The 17,893-nt window shown below is 39.8% G+C and overlaps 1 protein-coding gene across 19 annotated transcripts in view; it reads left to right on the top strand.

The window, feature by feature from the left end:
• FOXP1 (forkhead box P1) overlaps positions 1 to 17,893 on the top strand; it is a 623,669-nt gene that overhangs the window by 445,974 nt on the left and 159,802 nt on the right. The window contains exon 1 of one of the 19 annotated variants that reach the window (XM_037040960.1): positions 8,395 to 8,734. The exons of 17 other annotated variants lie outside the window; for them this stretch is intronic. The gene's annotated coding sequence lies outside the window, so the exon portion shown is untranslated. Of the gene's footprint in view, positions 1 to 8,394; positions 8,735 to 14,689; positions 14,695 to 17,893 lie in introns of those variants that run through there. One more of the 19 variants, XM_037040961.1, reaches the window with a different exon arrangement.

Genomic DNA, 17,893 nt, shown 5'->3' with positions numbered 1-17,893 from the left:
AGTGTGGACCGTTGCACTGCCGGACCTAGTCGTGCCCCAGTTTCCTTTCCTGTGGAATGGGGCTATTTGCTTCTTATCAGAAGATGTCATTACAAAAGGAAATGTTCTGTAGATGAGAAAAAAATTAAAACACCATGCAACTGCTTTCATTTTTATTTAAACCTGAATTAACATACAAAACTGGGATGCTGCTGTGTTCAAAGTTGTTGGTGTCAGTTTATCACATTTCTAGGCAAAGTATGTGAAAGTGATTATAGCTCATAAATATCTTTTTTAAAAAACTTATTGCAGAGGCAGTTTTTCTACTGTTAATGAGGGTAATTTGACTTGGTTGAAGGATTGCAGTTCGTAAGAATTAATGCAGTAATCCAATTCAAAGATTTAAAGAGATCTAAGATTTTTCACAGGTCGCATGCTAGTGAATGGGCCCCTATCACATAGCAGCTAATGGACTTGAACGCCAGTCTGTCATTTACTGTTCCCGCACTGCATAGCAGCTTTGCCCTTGGTAGCGAGTATACTTTCCAAGCATTGCAGGTTATTTAGAAGTGTGGTATATTTGTAACACTTTTGAGAGATAGTATTGTGTTTCCCGTAGCCCCTAATTACTATAAAAACTGGGGTTATCTTTCTTAATTACATGTTTGAATCCTAATCTGCTAAGGTCTGAGGAATACCAGTCTCAGAGGAGCTGCCTCTCGCCTTTTTCAGAGGAGGGCCTTTTATTTTTTTAATGTATTTATTAAGCTAATTCATATACTATTGTATTCACACCTATGGTTAATTCACATGAATACAAAGGTTACATGCATGTTATTCGTAACTTTCCATTTTTCATAATGGTGTATTATTAACAGCTAACAATATTTTGTAAAGCCTTATTTGTAAAGAATGTTGGAAATGCTCTTATTTCTCTTTCCCGTTATGTTCCTAAATATTAAATATCCCATTTTGAAGCAATTAGAAGCATTCACTTCTCTTCCCACGTGTGTTCTGCAGACAGTCACCATTCTGTGCACACAGGAACCTTTGTTCCTTAATTAGAAAAAGAACTAGAGCTCATTAATTGTGGTTCCAAGCGGTGTCTGCTTGAGTGTTGAGGCAGTAAAATACACTGCAAGGAAAGCTCGAGCCTAAATCTAGAAGGCTCTCTGCAGCTCTGAGAACTGTTAAAAGATAAATAAACACTAAAGGGTCCTTGTAGGGCCATCCTTACGTCCTGGACTGTCTTTGAGGGCCCAGCTGGCTACTCGTCAATTGTAAAGCCTAAGAGACTTATGTACTCACAGGAGGAGGGAAGAGAAGATACAATTTGTAAGAAATCTAGACTTTCACTTTTGTGGAAAGCCTATTATCTTAGAAACAAAAAACAAACAAGCTAAACAGGGCTGGAATCGCTTTTGGATTTTTTGATAAGTTAGCAGACCTCACCAAGATACATCAGATGTTGAAAGTGAGTGAATTGCTGGCAAGCATGATATCCTAATGTTTTATAGGCCGATTTTCACCACTGGCATTGAACATCAGATTTGCAGGTTCTGAAAGCTAAAATTCCCAAACTGAATAGGCAAAGCCTTATGCTAGTAGTCATTAACAAAAAGCCCTAATTTTCACAACAAGAACAGACATTTCTCCAGCCTCCAGGAAACTTCATGCATCTGAATTTTCCCAGAAATGTTAATAGTGCAAATAGTGGACTCATCTCACTGGTCAAGATCAAGGCTCCAGAAGCAGGGAAGTGAGCAACTTGAGTGAAAAATCTCACACTGTATGTGTGATTGGTTTCTTATGGCTGGGCTGTACTGGGAGGGAAGGCTGCAATGAAGGATAGGAAGAAGAAAGCAAAATGGTAGTTTGAAAAGCAGTGATGGAACGCAGAGCAGTTAATTTGAGAGCCAGTTCCCTTTTCTTTGAGAAGGTTCTAAGCAGTCAGATGGCTGACCCTCTGGAAGGAAAGGAACCCAGGCCACTGTGCAATTCTGAAGCCATCTCTGGCACCCCACCTGCCAGCTCCTCCTTGCTTTTTGCTTTCTCTTTCCATCCCTGACAAACGATAACTTGTATTCATCCTGTTAATACTAATGGAGAAAAGTATTAACAAATGGGAGTGTCTCATAATGGTATGAGAAATCTGGCAAGTAGAGGCATGATACCGTGTCCCCTCTGCTGCTCCTAGATGGGTCAGAAATGGTGGATATGGAGACAAATATTATTTCCCTGAAATGAACTGCTATTTAGAGACATGTCTAACTCTGTCCAGGTGGTTCAGTTCGTTAGAACGTCGTCCCATACACCAAAATGTTGCAGCTTCAATTCCCAGTCAGAACATATACCTAGGTTGAAGGTTCAATCCCTAGTTGGGGCACATATGGGAGGAAACCAATTGATATCTATCTATCTCTCTATCTCTTTCTCCCCATGCCCCCGCCCCCCCGCCATCCTCCTCTCTTTCAACCCTTTCCCTCTATCTAAAATCGCCAAACATTTCCTTGGGTGAGGATTAAAAAAGAGCGAGAGAGAAGGGGGCATGTGTAGCTAGCAATATTATATATATATATATATATATATATATATATATATATATATATTTCCACCAGTAATCTTTCTGTTTTTTTATATTGTATTTCTTGGAGAAAGAGAAATAGATTTTAAATTGTAAAAACCTGTACTTCAATTGAGTATGCAAAAATCTCACTGCTGTATTTATTCCAAACCTGCTCTCATAATGTTCAGTCAAGGAGAAAACAGCAAAAAACAGTTGTTGATGGACTTAGCACAGAACTGGATTAAATAAGCATTAGTCTGCTGAAGCTGATTACAAGAATATGAAAATGCAGTATCTTAATGGTACATATTTTTATGTGGCAGCTCAGTTGCCTTTCATTTTGCAGCTAATATGTCTATTCTTATGAGTCATTTACTTCTTTAATTACCTTTTGCAGGCAAGGCACCATGGTATATTAATGTGAATGATTTTTACTGCCAGTTTATCATACAATGCCCCAGAAGTTGAAAGGCATAATTGACTTGGAAGAACAGCTCATGAAGGAAACAATATTTAGTTGACAGTTTTCCTTGTACTCTCTGTTGACATTTATGAGTTTACACTATGCTAAAGGAGTAATAAACACAATTTTCTTTCAATAACAGGAAAGGGTAGCTTCTAAAATACATTTGTGGAAAATACATTTGTTCATTTCTTGAATAATATGAAAATAACACATTGCTAGTGATAAGACTTCTCAGATTTCCAATTGAATTAAACCCTTGAAGGTGCATTTATATCCTGTCTCGGAGCATTAGGAGATATTAGGGTTCATGTGATTGAATTGATTTAATAAATATTTAAATTACATACAGCTTTGGATAAATCATTTAAACCTAGGTGTGCTGGAGTGAGACTATGTGGTCTCGTCTTCCCAATTTCCAGAGGAAGGAAAGACAGGAAGGGAGGGAGCTTGGGACCTAGCTGGGGGAAGATTTGCTTTCTCTGAAGAGAAGGGAAATTGACAGTATGGTTTTTGTGTGCTTTTTTTTTTGTTTGTTTTTGGTGGGAGGAACTGAAGAAGAAGAAGAAGGTGGCAGCTGCACAATGGCTGCAAGTCCTTATAAGGCCTGGGCTTTGAACAGTTAAAACCGAGACCTGGGTGGGTCGCTGTGTTCTGGTGTCTGGACCGGTGCCTTGACTTCACTTGGGCAGTTGCTTTAACCATCACCTCCACAGTCCCCTCGGCCTGCGCTGGCTCACTGGCTCTGGGTACACCCTCGTAGGGCACACTGGTTTGGAGGGAGTTAAACTTTTCACAGTTTTCTGGATTGTTTGCAGTTCAGTCCGGTGCAGCATAATGAAAGTTTTCTAGCCATCTGTTGTTAAGCTGGCGGTGAGCAAGGCCAGTATATCCAAACAAAGTTCTGGCCTGCTGTAAACTGAACCTGTCAGTTTAGCATAGCTTTGCTGACCCTCCCATGAATAGGGCAGCCCTGGTACCAGGCACTCAGTGCAAGAGCTTTCTAAGGGGAAAGATTTGGGGGTAGGGTGGGGACCTGTTTACTTTTTCTCTCAGTGTTTCTCTCACTGGATTAGACTAGTTTATACTTAATCTTTAAATGGATATAAATGGATAGTTGTTCCCCCTCCCTTTTCAAAGGACACATTACTTCTTAATATGGGCTTGTATCTTTTAGAGCAAGGTATGAGTGTCTGTAAACCCTGCGAGGTGGCTGTGATTTGGAGAAAGTTCTGTGCAGTTATTTTTGTTTTATTACTTCACCTCTCAGTGTTTAGAGACAAAGGGTCAAAAGCAATGGAAGCTTCCATATTTATTGCCCAGCCTCTATAACTAAAACTGTTTGATAACTTTAAAAGAACATTTTGCCCTTTGTCTCTGCATTGTATATTTCGTCATCAGAAGTTCACATGCAGCGTAGCTTAGCACCGCAGCTGATGGACAATGCTCCCGGCCCTAAGGAATGTTTCCTGCTTCTCTGTTCTCATTTACAAGGTATATCTACTGCTTTTAATTGCCCAGCTTAACCTTAAAATACTGTCATGATTTTGTGGCTTTTTTTACTTTTGTAACAAAATGCTTAATTTTTCTTGATTTGCAGTGCTTTCTTGGCTGTATATGAAATACCCCTTTACATTCAGAATGAATAGATATATATATGAACACACACACACACACAACACCTGTTTAAGCCTTCCTCTAACCTTTGTGGGTTTCATTTTGTTAATGATACCTTGTGGGTGCTGTGGTATTTTTATGTTGGTCTTGCTATAGTATATTTCCTGTTCAGCATTGGTAACATTTGTGCTCTGTCAAGAGAGGGCTCTGGGGAGCCATTGTCAAATCTCTGTATCCATCTCAATTCATTAAAATTTCCAGGGAGAATGGCCACTGTCATTGAGTAACTCTGTTAGCCACTCCCCCAGCTGCTTTGCCCCTCCAGATGAGAAGCAGACCACAGTCCCACACAGTAACAAAGGAAAAGGGGCCTGAGGGATGTACATTTGTCTAAAGCACCAACATGAGAGGGTTTGGGATCAACTTTTAACTGCAATCAAGGAATGTACAAGGGTCAGGAATTCCATAAATGGAGGTAGAAGAAGCAAAGAAATAAACAAGGAGATACAGGCTTCTCCTTTAAGGGGCATGGAGTATTCCAGGAGTGAAACATATTCAATTTAAAATTTAAATGAGCGCACTTTACTTGGAAATACCATACAGTCATAATCTGTTTGTAAGGTGAGTGACATATAAAGTGCTTTTTTGTTTTAAGGTAAAAAAAAATGTATTTGGGGTAGAATTTCGGGTGTAAATGTCAGGTGCAAAGTAACATGCACTCACTCCAAGAGTCAAGCAAATAACCTTGGCATTTAGGACACTGCCTTTTAGAAATTGTATTTTGTTGTGTCTTTTTTTTTTCTTTTTAAAGGAGACTTGCATTAAGGGGTCACCTATTAGCTGTGTTTTTGCTGTCTTAAACTCAGCCCTTCTGTCTGTTACAATCAAACCACTGTGTAAACATTCCAGTGTTGTTCTTGGTCTACAATGGCCATGGGGATCAGGTTTCACCTGCCTGCACATCTTCAAGCAATTAGAGCAATTAGCATGAAGCCATTTCACATTCAAGGATTCAAGGTCTGTGGTGACATTCAAGTCCAGGAGAAGTCAAAAGGAGGAAGCGGCCTAGAGCATGGCTATGGTCCCATGGCGCCCTGGGCAGACAATTTCTCTTTTAAAAACGGTAGCTCTTTAGTGATATTATTATGAGGTTTTTTTAAATGACGAATCAGAAGTCATTTATATAAAAAAAAACAACCTAGTCATTTAATTACATTAATGAAGCTCTTTATACATGGCACATTTTTAAAAAGGGATTTTAATGGCCATGGGAAAGTGAGTGTTGCTGCTGCTTGCTTCACTGTGGTAGTGACAGCATTCTTTGTGGAAGAATCTTTTATAATGTATAATGGGATTTGTATCTGCTTTTACACAGTAAACCTCCCTGTTTTGGGTAAGTGTAACAATTATAGCAACATGGAATATTTAGTGGGAAGATACTTGATATAAGCATTAAAATCAACTTTTTTTTTAAGATTGGAGAAGAATAGTAGCCACTTTTACACATTGAACTAGTACAGTTTGAAGAGAAATAATGCGCATTAGCACATCAGATAGCTGTACAGGCAAGATAGAAGGTAACTTTTTAAAAACAGCCTTAGAATCCAATAGGGCTGTTGTTTTGTTTGTTTCTTCCATTTGTAATGAAGTTACCCAGGGGTCTTGTTTGCATGAAGCAAAAATCCCATACTGATTACAGCTTTTAACTTGGTTAGTACATTTTAAAATCTACATTTTACCATCGGTTTATGCAAATAGGGGGGAGGGCTACATTTTGAAATCCCAGGGTGCCGTGGAGGATCTGCCTCTGTGCTCCTGCAGGGTGTTGGCACTGACTGCAGGCTAAATCGCGATGCTGTCGGTTTACACTCAGTGTTTGTTAACAAACAAGTCTGAGTTTTAAAAAAATGCTGGGAGAATTACCTTTTCATTACAATGCACTGACTTTAATTAGAATAAGAGGCTTATTTTTAAAAGAAAAAAATGTGAGCCTGTACGAAAGTTCTCGGGATAATTTATGAACTTGCACTAGCTGGCTGCAAAGCTGCTAGATGTTGACAATTCTTAGCTGTGGGACATCTACTTGTGCGACTGAAATATTTTTGTCCATTGGGAACTGACCATTTTAGGGATCTGCACTGCTTAGAGCTCTCCAGCCCCATCTCAAACTACTTCAAGCCTTTCTGTTGAGAGGTGGTTTTCCTTATTGCTCACTTGCCCATTGCCCANTTTATGAACTTGCACTAGCTGGCTGCAAAGCTGCTAGATGTTGACAATTCTTAGCTGTGGGACATCTACTTGTGCGACTGAAATGTTTTTGTCCATTGGGAACTGACCATTTTAGGGATCTGCACTGCTTAGAGCTCTCCAGCCCCATCTCAAACTACTTCAAGCCTTTCTGTTGAGAGGTGGTTTTCCTTATTGCTCACTTGCCCATTGCCCAGCTCTGTGCTTTTTGAAACTGCATTACAGACGCAGAGGACACTAACAAAATGCGGCTCCTGGACACTGAGCGGAGTAAGAGTCTGCTTTCTCCTGCCCCTTGCAAATGGATTGCTAGGAAATAATGGGCAGTGTTTATGGATCAGCCAGCTGAGTTAGGCAAGGAACATTTGAACTGGGTAATCAACTCTTCTTACAAGTGGAGAGGCAGGCATGGCAGCCTGTGGGCCCAGAGGGAGTGGAGGCGGTACACCAGATCCTTCCCATCTTTCCCTCTTACCCCAGTCCTCTGTTTCTGTGATCTGTCTTTTGAACTATTTTTGTGGCTGATCAGTTCCACCTAATATGTCTCTTGATTTCTGCTATTGTAATACTCAGGTGACATGCTATTCTCTTCATTTTTATAAGCTTTAGATGCTTCTGCCTGTCATATTCTGGCGGTTTATCTGCGGCGTCTGGATTTGCTTTCAGACTTGAATGTCTATCAAGCTGCCTCTGCTTTGAGTGTGAGATCAAAAGAAGATGAATTCCAGTAAAAATTTTTTTCTCTTATGAACAAAAGAATGGGGCCCATGTAAACATCCCACTGACAGTTCCCAGTGAGTTATTTTAGCCAAGTATTAGCACCTGGGTAACAGGCAGGCCAGCCTTGCATGCTAAATAACAAATCGGTTGCTTCTGTGGCAGAGAACAGTGCCACGCAGCAATAGGAATTTTCAGAAGGAATTTTTCTCTTCCTCTTCTCCCTTCCCCCTTTTCTTTTTGTATTGAATATGGCTGTTCAACTCTTCGTCCACTTTTTCAAGCTGATTCGCCCATCTTTCAGGAGTTTACACTTCTGTACTGTGTCTGCTAATTTACTCAGGTAGTGGAAGACAGGACTTTGATAATTAGTTTGGGGCGGGTTCAAGAGGGTCTGAGTAGGTGATCAAGGCAGCCAGATACACAGGTAACATAGCTCGGAGGATTACAGAAGAGGATAATGTAAAGGACAAGCAGCAGAAGCAAGATCAAGGGCATATCCCTAGAGTGTGGGACCCTGCGTTCTTTACAAATACATGTGACAGAACCCTCTAAGTGTGCTGAATCTGAGTTTTCTTTCTTCCTTTTTTTTGAAAGCATCATGCCTATGTATATGTCACCACAAAACTATCTCAAGAGTGGGTTTCCCAAAACCCTGTCAGTGTGTAATTTGTCTGCCCGAGTAGGCTGTTTTGGCTATGGCTTGGCCGGGGCAGGGCACACTTTCTGTGCTGTGTCGCTGATGCAGACACGGGGAGATTTAACTATGGGGAGCATTAGTAGTTTTCTTTTAAGTGCCCAGTGCAACTTTGAAAATTACCTGCAAGCTCCAACTGATCTTTCAACGTTCAAAGTGAAGAATTGCTTGAGGAATTCTTGTGGTTTCTCTGTCACTGAGTGAGCGCAGCCAGCACCCCTGGAGCAAGGCGGCCCTGAGGTTGCCACAAAGGGCACTCACTGTTCAGTGCCTTTTCTCCTTTTCTCCCAGTGTGCTGCAGCCGCGGTACTTCCTGTTTATTCAAACATCTTCTTTACTACTCGCAACCCCCGCCTCGCAGAAACAGCCAGAACCCTTCCACAGCGAGAAGACGGAAATCCAAAGGCACATAGTCCCGCTCACTCCCGTCAAGTGCTTCAGTTTCTCTGTAAGTGTCCGGAGGAAAAGGGACCGATTTCTCTGGCTTAAACTTTCAGAGGAGGGCTGTGCTCCTGTGGGATGATCCAACTTGTTTACCGCTGTTCTTCTCCTTTCCTCCTCTCTCCATTAAAGGCAGTTTTCTTTTTAGAGATTTAAGAGGACTGGTTTCTTCTGACTCCATAATTTGCTCTTGCTTTCAAATGTGTCTTTGGATGTTATCAACTAAGTAAGCAGAGTGTGTGTCCTCTGGACAGTTTTATAGGCTTTGAATGTAGATTAAAACCTCTGTTTATTTGTGACACTGTTTCGTGTTGCCTTCTTTTTTCCCCCTGTTATCACAAGTAGTTAAAGAGTGCAGGAACTGTGCCTGTGACTCTGCCTCTGCAGAACTGTCCTCTGGTGTTTGCATCTTGACACTGTCATCATTTATGAATCGGTCTTGATAATATTTGTACCAATTTCATGCCAATAAAAGTCAGACAGCTGAAACAAGCACGGTCATTATCTCATTCATGTTACTATTGTTTAAACGGGGTGGGCTGCGAAGGAAAAGAAAGCCTGCCTCACTTTCCATGGTGGTTGTTAACTTGGATGTTGGAAGGTTCCTTTCAGAATTCTCCTTGTGGATAATTAGGGCAGCAGGAAGACCCTGGGACCTGGGTTGCTGCCTTGCCCGAGTTGAAGAGCCATGTGATTGCTCTCTGTCCTTTCTGTTGAAATGAGTTTTTTAACACATGGTTTGATTTGTTTTAAAGGGTTCCACCTTTTCCTGTCTGCTGTGCTTCTTTCCTTCTCCTCTCCTTCCCCCGTCTCTCCACCCCTCACCCAACCCTGACCCCCAATTACATTACAATTGATAAGCCAGGTGCTAATTTTTTTAACTATGTACTGACCAGGGCATAGACAGGAAATGGAAAATTAGCTCTTTCGATTTTAAGGGAGTTATTATTACTGTGTACCTTTTTTTGTTAGTCCCCAGACTAAATATCCTTACATTTTAATGTCTAAAACAATGTCTGTATTAGTGTAGAGAAAAATATATGCTCTGTAGTTGTCAAAACTTATAATGGAAGAAACATTTAAATAAATAAAGTAAATAAGCGTATGTGTATTGCTGTTGCCATGATGGGTTTTTTAATGTTCAAAAGTTGTTCTTTGCAAAAAAAAAATTATGCTTGTGACTGCCTTAGGACAGTTTCTTCAACAGTAGGGGTAATTGCAGGGAAAATGGAGAGAGTGACTGAAGGTATTTACTCAGATGTTAGTGTAGGTGTGGGGATTGCAAACTCAGTGTGGAAACAGTAGGCTGCTTTTCTTGATATCTCAGTTGGTTTGATGACCATCAAATTTCCCAGCTCCCTCGTTTTGTTTTTTCTGGATAGCATGTTTGATTATTTATTAGAAGAGGAAGGGAGTAGCTGAAGCAAGTAAACATGTGACCAAGTTCTGTTTTGTTTTCCACTCAGAAAGCCATGTCCTTTAACAGACATACAGAAAATAATAAATGCATTGTTTTATGATAAAAGGAAATTATATGTGTTGTTTCGTTTTAAAGGCAAGTGAGTTAACCCTCAAGACTCAGAAGCCTTTTTGTCTTCTGTGAATTTGTCAGGCTTTTTAAAAAAAACAACTGAGAATTAGTATATTGTGATGGATGTTTTATGATACAGGATTTCCCAGGACTTGCTGTTCAGTGCTTTGGCTTTCTGGGTGCTTTGCTTAGGTATGCCTGCCTCAGTAGCTATAGTTTTGTGGTGTGTGTGTGTCTGTGTCTGTGTTTATATGTTTAACAATGATACTACTGGACAAATCAGTTTTGTTGAAAGCTATATAGTAAAGTATATTCTGCCTTGAGATCGAAACATGATCAGTTCAGTTAAAAGGAAATACACCAGAATTTTTTTCTGTATGTTTACAGAGTAATTTATTACCTGCCAACTTTTGCTCATCTTTTTAAAGGTGTCAGGCAGCTGCTATAATGCAGAGTCGACTTGTACACCTGTATCCCTCAAGAAAACCTTCCTGCCTTTAATATTATGTAATGTATGTAATGATCTTCTTGGTGGTTATCTCAGATCAAATCTTCTCAAGACCCAGGGAAAGAGTCAAAGCTACATTGAAAGTAGATTTTTAAAGAGCAAACTAAAATTTCATTATTTTTGTTTTAGTCCTCAGGTAAAATTTATAATGTGTCTAAATATCCATTATCAGTAGGCCCACACTGGTGTACATGCACGTATGGGCACACTCTGAATAACTAGATCATGGTTTTCTACAGAGACTTCCTCATTTTTTCACCCCCTGAAAAATGATGGGCTTGATCCTGGCAAAGTGCCTGGTCCAGTCTCATCAGCCCTGTAAATCACAGTGAAACTCTCTTCCATTACCTGCACTGTTCCGGCATGTGAACTGGAAATAAGCTCCTAGAGGGACCCCTCGTCACTGACTTTGTGAGGGAGCAGGGCAGCAGACGCAAGCGTGCCTTTGCTTGCACCTGTACCGCCCACGTGTCTCTGTTGCGCAAAAGAAGACAACCATGAAGCAGAGGCTTTCCATCTCCTCTGTTGTCATCTTGGGTGACTTTCCAAAAGTTGGACAGGCTGAATTTTCATCCTTTGTGCTTCCCCAGAGCCCTTTGTGAAAATCCAAGTACCTGACTAATACTAACTCATACTCAGAACACTCTGGGGATATAAGCAGATTATCCCACTTTTGAAGTGGGAAATTTTCCTGTTGTTAAAATGGCTCACAGTTATGGGTGTGTCTGTGCTCACTGGTCAGACCAGACCTGGCAGGGGCATGTGTGATCTAGATGCCACAAGAAGTGTCTTCCTGTAAAACATAGGCAGCCTGACCACAGGCAGTCACACCAGAAAGTGTTTCACTGTGAAGATGCTGGCCTGAAAAACACAGCTAGTGTGTGGTGTTCATGATGCTGGAAGGGAGAGGTCAGTGAGGAGGAATCACACTTCATCTTAATCTCTTTAGTGTCAAAATCGGGATTTTTAAAAGATGCAGCATGGACTGAAAATTTGTATTTTGTTTTGTTTCACTTTAACCCAATAATATGAGGTTGTTCATTTAACTTCCACAAATACCAAGTTAGTATGGTTCTTTGTAAAGAAACAGACACTGCGTGTTAGCTGTGCAAAGTCAGTCAGAAATTGGTGTGGAGTCATGTGCTTTGGGGTCAAAGGAATTGAAACATTCTGTTAACCTTTCATGTCACTGTATGATTCTTCAAGCCTGGTGTGTCCTGGGCCTCTGTACAATGCTTACGAAGCATAGAGTAAAAATTAGTCATGTGCTATTTGCAATTTTAAGTCTTTTTAAAGGCTAATCCAGAAGTCTCTAGAGTAGGGTGATAGTATTGGGTTGGTCAAAAAGTCCGTTTAGTTTTTTTCATGTCTTCATAAAATAGAAGACATGTTTTTCATTTTCACCAATAACTTTATTGATTTGGATATTTTGAGCATGTTGACTATCTCCTGTGTGGTAGAATGTTGATTGTTCTCAATTGATGTCTCCATTTGATCACTCTTAACTTCAACTGGCCTAGCCGACCGTGGAGCATTATCCAATGAGAAGTCTCTAGCACAAAACTTCACAAACCACTTTTGACATGTTTGATTCATCACAGCACCTTCTCTCTCCATACACTGCACAAATCTTTTTTTTGAATTTCAGTTGTGTTTTTACCTTTCATGAAATGGTAAAGCATGATATGTTGAAAACATTGTTTATTCCATCTTCAGAATTAAAATGGCTATACAAAAATTCACCAATTTTGGTAAGGTTTTTTAAATGCATGCTGATATGACAGCTGCCACAATGCAATCCAACAAAATTTTTTCAAGTGAAATTACAGACAACTAAGTATAACTAGAGGTATCTTATGGAAAAAGCATACGAACTTTTTGGCCAATACAGTATTTAAGCTGCTTGGCTTCCAGTACTGTTTGCTTGTTGGCACCTGAATATAGAAATTAGATTTGAAAAATCTCTATTTAACATGTGTTTTTTAAATTCTTTTTTAAAAGATTTTATTTATTTATCTTTAGAGGGGAAGGGAAGGGGAGAGGGAGAGAAATATCAATGTATGGTTGCCTCTTATGCATCCCCTGGTGGGAACTGGACTGTAAACCAGGCATGTGCCCTGACAGAGATTCGAACCGCAATCCTTTGGTTCACAGGCCTGTGCTCAATCCACTGAGCTACACCAACCAGGGCTTAACATGTGTTTTTAATTTCAAAAAGTAATTATGGGAATACCATAAATAATGTGATTCTAGTTCTAAGAAAAGTAAATATAGGTGATGATGTTACAGTTTTTAAAATTAATTTATATGGTTTTCTTCTAACATGACCTTATTACTTTTATAATCAGTAATCATTTATAAAGCACTTTTTCAAATCACTTAGGAAGTCCTTATTGTATGTCAGGCCCTAGTTTATGTATTTTACATGTATTGATAAGAACTTTTATTTCCTCCCGTTCTTACTGATGGAGAAACTGAGACACTGAAAGATTAAGTAACTTGTCTAAAGTTACACAGCTACCAAGTGTTGGAGCTGGGGTTCAAACCCAGACAGAGTGACTAGGTGCTTATTCACAATGTTTTTATTTCTGTAGCGATATGTTAATGTTTTTAAAAGCAAACTGCTATTTTTTGGAATTTCTTATGATTCTCCCAAGGTCAGTAATTCCCCCAAATTCCCAAAGTATTCTTATTTCTTCATTCTTTGTGCCTGGAGATCAAGTCCACCCTATGCCCAACTATGGTTGCTGGAAGTTCCAAAGGTCATTGTCCATCTATGAGCACAGCTCTGGGAACACTACTGTTTGTCTGATGAACATTGTTTTTAAGCCCTTTTTAAGGAAAATGCTCCAATTCCCTGGCCAGAGCAATTGTTGTTTATTTTGTAATATTCAGTATCTGTAATAAATATATCACAGATACTTTGTATATTTATAAAAACAAAATATGTGTATATAGATTTATGTGAAGGGTAAAATCTTCAAAAAGTTCACTACAAAGATACCTTTGATTGTGGTTTGGATTAGCTAAATATAATCTTCAAAACATTTCTAAATGTTTCTTTTAAATCTGTCCATCAAACAAATAGTTCTAGTTCCATGTGAAAGGAAGCACTACAAACCCACTGACTTGTGGATTAGTAGCTGTTTTCCGTTTCAAGTGAATGGAAGAATTACAAACCCACAGATTTGTGGACTAGTGACCTTTTTGGCTGTGTCATTCCTGAAGTACAAGCAAAGGGATTCCAATCCCTGCTGTGTGTCCTTGGGCATGTCATGTCAACTTTCTGTTTATGTAAAGCAGTTCGGGATCAAGACAGGAGTGCAGTGGAATTCAGTGTCAGCTCTTATTTCATTCATCATCGATGCCATCATCAGTATCACCATCACCCCCAAGCTAACTATGTGGCCAGAGGCTGCCATTTCTGCTGTATTGTTCTAAGAGAGCAATTTTCAACCAGTGTGCTGCAGGAATTTTTAAAACGTGCAATACCAGCCTATTTAGTCAGGGGCATTATCCTCTCTTCCTTAGATTGCCAATTTTTTTAATAAAGACAACGACCAACACAACAATAGCTCTGCATTGTGAATGAATCAAAATTATACCTACTTTTGGTCAGATTGGCCAAAATATGTATGTTCTGGTATGTCACATAATTTTAGTAATTAGTTTTTGTGTGCCATGAGATGAACGGGGTTGAAAGTGACTGCCCTAAGAGTCAAGGTAAGGCATTGGTCAGGGTTCAGTGAGGGGCAGAAAGAGCCATTCGCTCAAGTGCCTGTGCCAGGGGAAGAGGCCAGGACCCAGAGCTGGAAGGGTCTGACCATAGCCCATCCTGTTCTCTGTCTGCTTTTTTGTACCATGAATGTTACCTGCTTTAGATTCGTTTGGGCCCAACAGAGGATACTGTGCTTTTCTCAGTGTCTCTGTAAAGAGGACACGTGGTTTGAGATCACTGGGAAACAGGACTCTTTGCTTCCCATAAAATGTATTTTCTTATGTACGGGGCAGTGTGTTGTACTAATTATTTCATTTAATTAGCTATTATCATGGCTAGGTAACATGCTAAGGATTTTCCATGTGTATCTTACATAATCCTTATTATTTAAGTTCTCTGTTCTTAGGTTTCCATATCTATTAACTAAATATAATGATACCTGAAAGAATTGTGCAAATTAAATAACAAATTGTGTCTATATTGTTTAATACTTGTCTGGCAATAAACATCCAAAAATTTGCAACCTTTTGTATTATGTGTCTCATCTCCAATGACTAGGGACCACAGTGGTTTGGGGAATACTACAGTTATTCAGAAATGCAAATCGAAACTATTATGAAATATTTTCTCACTCCTGTTAGAATGGCAAGAGATAATTAGTGTTGTTGGGGGTGTGAAGAAAAGGGAACCCTCATGCATTATTGGTTGGAATGTAAATTGGTTCAGCCACTATGGAAAACAGTATGGAGGTTCCTCAAAAAATTAAACATAGAACTACCATATGACCTAGCAATTCCATTTCTGGGAATATATATGAAGAAAATTAAGTCACTAGCCCGGAAAGGTATCTGTAACTCCATGTTCATTATAGCATTATTTACAGTAGCCAAGACATAGAAGTAACCTGTCAGTCGGTGTACACAGTTGGGTAAATAATATGTGGCTTACATATAGTGGAATATTACTCAGCCATAAAAAAGAATGAAATCCTGGTATTTGCAACAACATAGGTAGAACTTGAGGACATTATGCTAAGTGAAATAAATCAGACAGATAAGGACAAATACTGTATGTGCTCACTTACATGTAAAATCTAAAATAACCAAATTCATAGAAACAGAACAGGCTGGTGGTTACCAGAGGTGGAGGATGAGAAAAATGGGGGAAGATGGTCAAAGCCTACAAACTTTCAGTTATAATATAAATTAGTTCTAGGGATGTAATGTACAGCATGGTGACTAAAATTGTAATACTGTATCTTATATTTGAAAGTTGCTAAGAAAACATATCCTAAAAGTTTTTTCTCATAAGGAAAAATTTGTAGCTATGTGTAATATGATGGATGTTAACTTATTGTGGTGATCATTTTATATATACAAAATCATTATGTTTTATACCTAAAGCTATTACAATGTTATATGTTAATTATATCTCAGTCAAATGGGGCAAGGGAGCATTAAGAGGAAATTTTTTTTTAAGTTACAGTTATTCAATACTCTCCACCCCCAACAAGAAGCTTGCGGTTATAGCAGAGCATGAAAGTTTACAACCGGTTAAAAAACGGGCCAGGACACCCCCAGAGCTTGGAAGCCATGCCTAGTGGATAGAGAGGCACAGATCTACCTCACATGAGGGCAGAGCATAAGATGCTACCTCCAGCTACATGAGCTGTGACTGGACTTGGGTGAAACTGCAAGAAGAAAGCTGTGCTCTTCACTAAGACTCTCCATGTTTGCTTTACCAGAAGCTCCTTTGAAAAAATCTCAACCTTGGCTCAGGTGAACCAACGAATAGGGAACATTTTCCTGTTCAGGACTGAAGAAGGGTTGAGAGTCAAGGGATGATGGTGACAGTGTTTGTATCCCAGAGAAGACTGATGAGCTTGCATGGGAATAGAAGTGAAGCACAGAGTGTGGGGATGCAGACAGCCAGGCTTCTTCACGCCTTCCTGTGTTCCTGCTGGGGACACAGCCATCACCAAGTAGAAACCCAGAGCCCTGCACTGGTCCCTTGGGTCTGAGGGCTTTAAGGAATGCTACTGCTTGAAGTAGTATAGACTTTTTAGGGAAAGGTGGAATTATTTTTTTCTTTTTTAACAATGTTATTGAAATACCTATGACATATAGAAATTGTATATGTTTAAAGTTTACAACTCAGTGTTTTTATGTTTGTATACATTGTGAAAAGGATTGCCACAGTCAAGCTAAGTAAGTTATCCATCACCTCTACATAGTCACCCTTTAGTGTGTGTAGTGAGATTTAAAATGTATCCTGTTAGAAAATTTCAAGTATATAATATTAAGTGTCATCATCAGCCATACATTAGATCCCTAGCACTTGCTCATTTCACACAACTGAACTTTTGTGCCCTTTGACCAACACCTCTCCATTTCTCCTCCCCCCGACCCTTGGCAACCACGAGTCTTCTCTCTGCTCCTATGAGTTCAACTTTTTTAGATTCCATGTATATAAGTGAGATCATGCAGTAGTTGTCTGGGAAAGGTAGAGTTTAATTGGAGAAGATACTTGGATGCCTTGTAAATGTGGGCAGAGAAACAGCAGAATTGACAGCAGCTCCCAGAGTCCTGGGAATGAGAAGATCTGGTTGAAAAAAAGCAAGTCTTTTTTCCAGTTTAATTACTTTATTGTTGTTCAATTACAGTTGTCTGCATTTTCTCCCCACTCTGTCCCCCCACCCCAGCCAAACTCATCTCCCTCCCCTGCTTCCACCCTCCCCCTTGGTTTTGTCCCTGTGTCCTTTACAGTATTTCCTGAAAACCCTTCTTCCCACAGTCGCCTCCCCCCTCCCTCTGGCTGTTGTTTGACTGTTCTTAATTTCAATGTCTCTGGGTATATTTTGTTTGCTTTTTTCTTTTGCTGATTATGTTCCAGTTGAAGGTGAGATTGTAGGGTATTTTTCCCTCACCGCCTGGCTTATTTCACATCGCATAATGCTCTTCAGTTCTATCCATGCTGTTTCAAAGGGTATAAGCTTTCTCTCTCACTCTCTCTAGGATTCCCTTCTGTAAATGTGCCATAGTTTTTCAGTCCACTCATTTGCTGATGGGCACTTAGGTTGCTTTTAGCACTTGGCTATTGTAAATTGTGCTGCTGTGACTATTGGGGTGCACAGGTTCTTTTGGATTGGTGTTTCAGGGCTCTTAGGGTATAATCCCATCAGTGGAATTGCTGGGTCAAAGGCAGTTCCATTTTTAGTTTTCTGAGAAAATTCCATACTGTTTTCCACAGAAGCTGCACCAGATTGCAATCTCACCAACAGTGCCTTAGGATTCCTTTTTCTCCACATCCTCTCCAACACTTGTTTGTTGATTTGTTTATGTTGGCCATTCTGACTGATGTAAAGTGGTATCTCATTGTGGTTTTAATTTGCATCTCTCTGACGGCGTGG

Source organism: Sturnira hondurensis, unplaced genomic scaffold (assembly GCF_014824575.4).
Source record: "Sturnira hondurensis isolate 20B ecotype Veracruz unplaced genomic scaffold, ASM1482457v3 Scaffold0002840, whole genome shotgun sequence".
Taxonomy (NCBI): Eukaryota; Metazoa; Chordata; class Mammalia; order Chiroptera; family Phyllostomidae; genus Sturnira; species Sturnira hondurensis.
The sequence above is the reverse complement of the archived record's forward strand: the minus strand, read 5'-3'. Positions and strand labels throughout refer to the sequence as shown.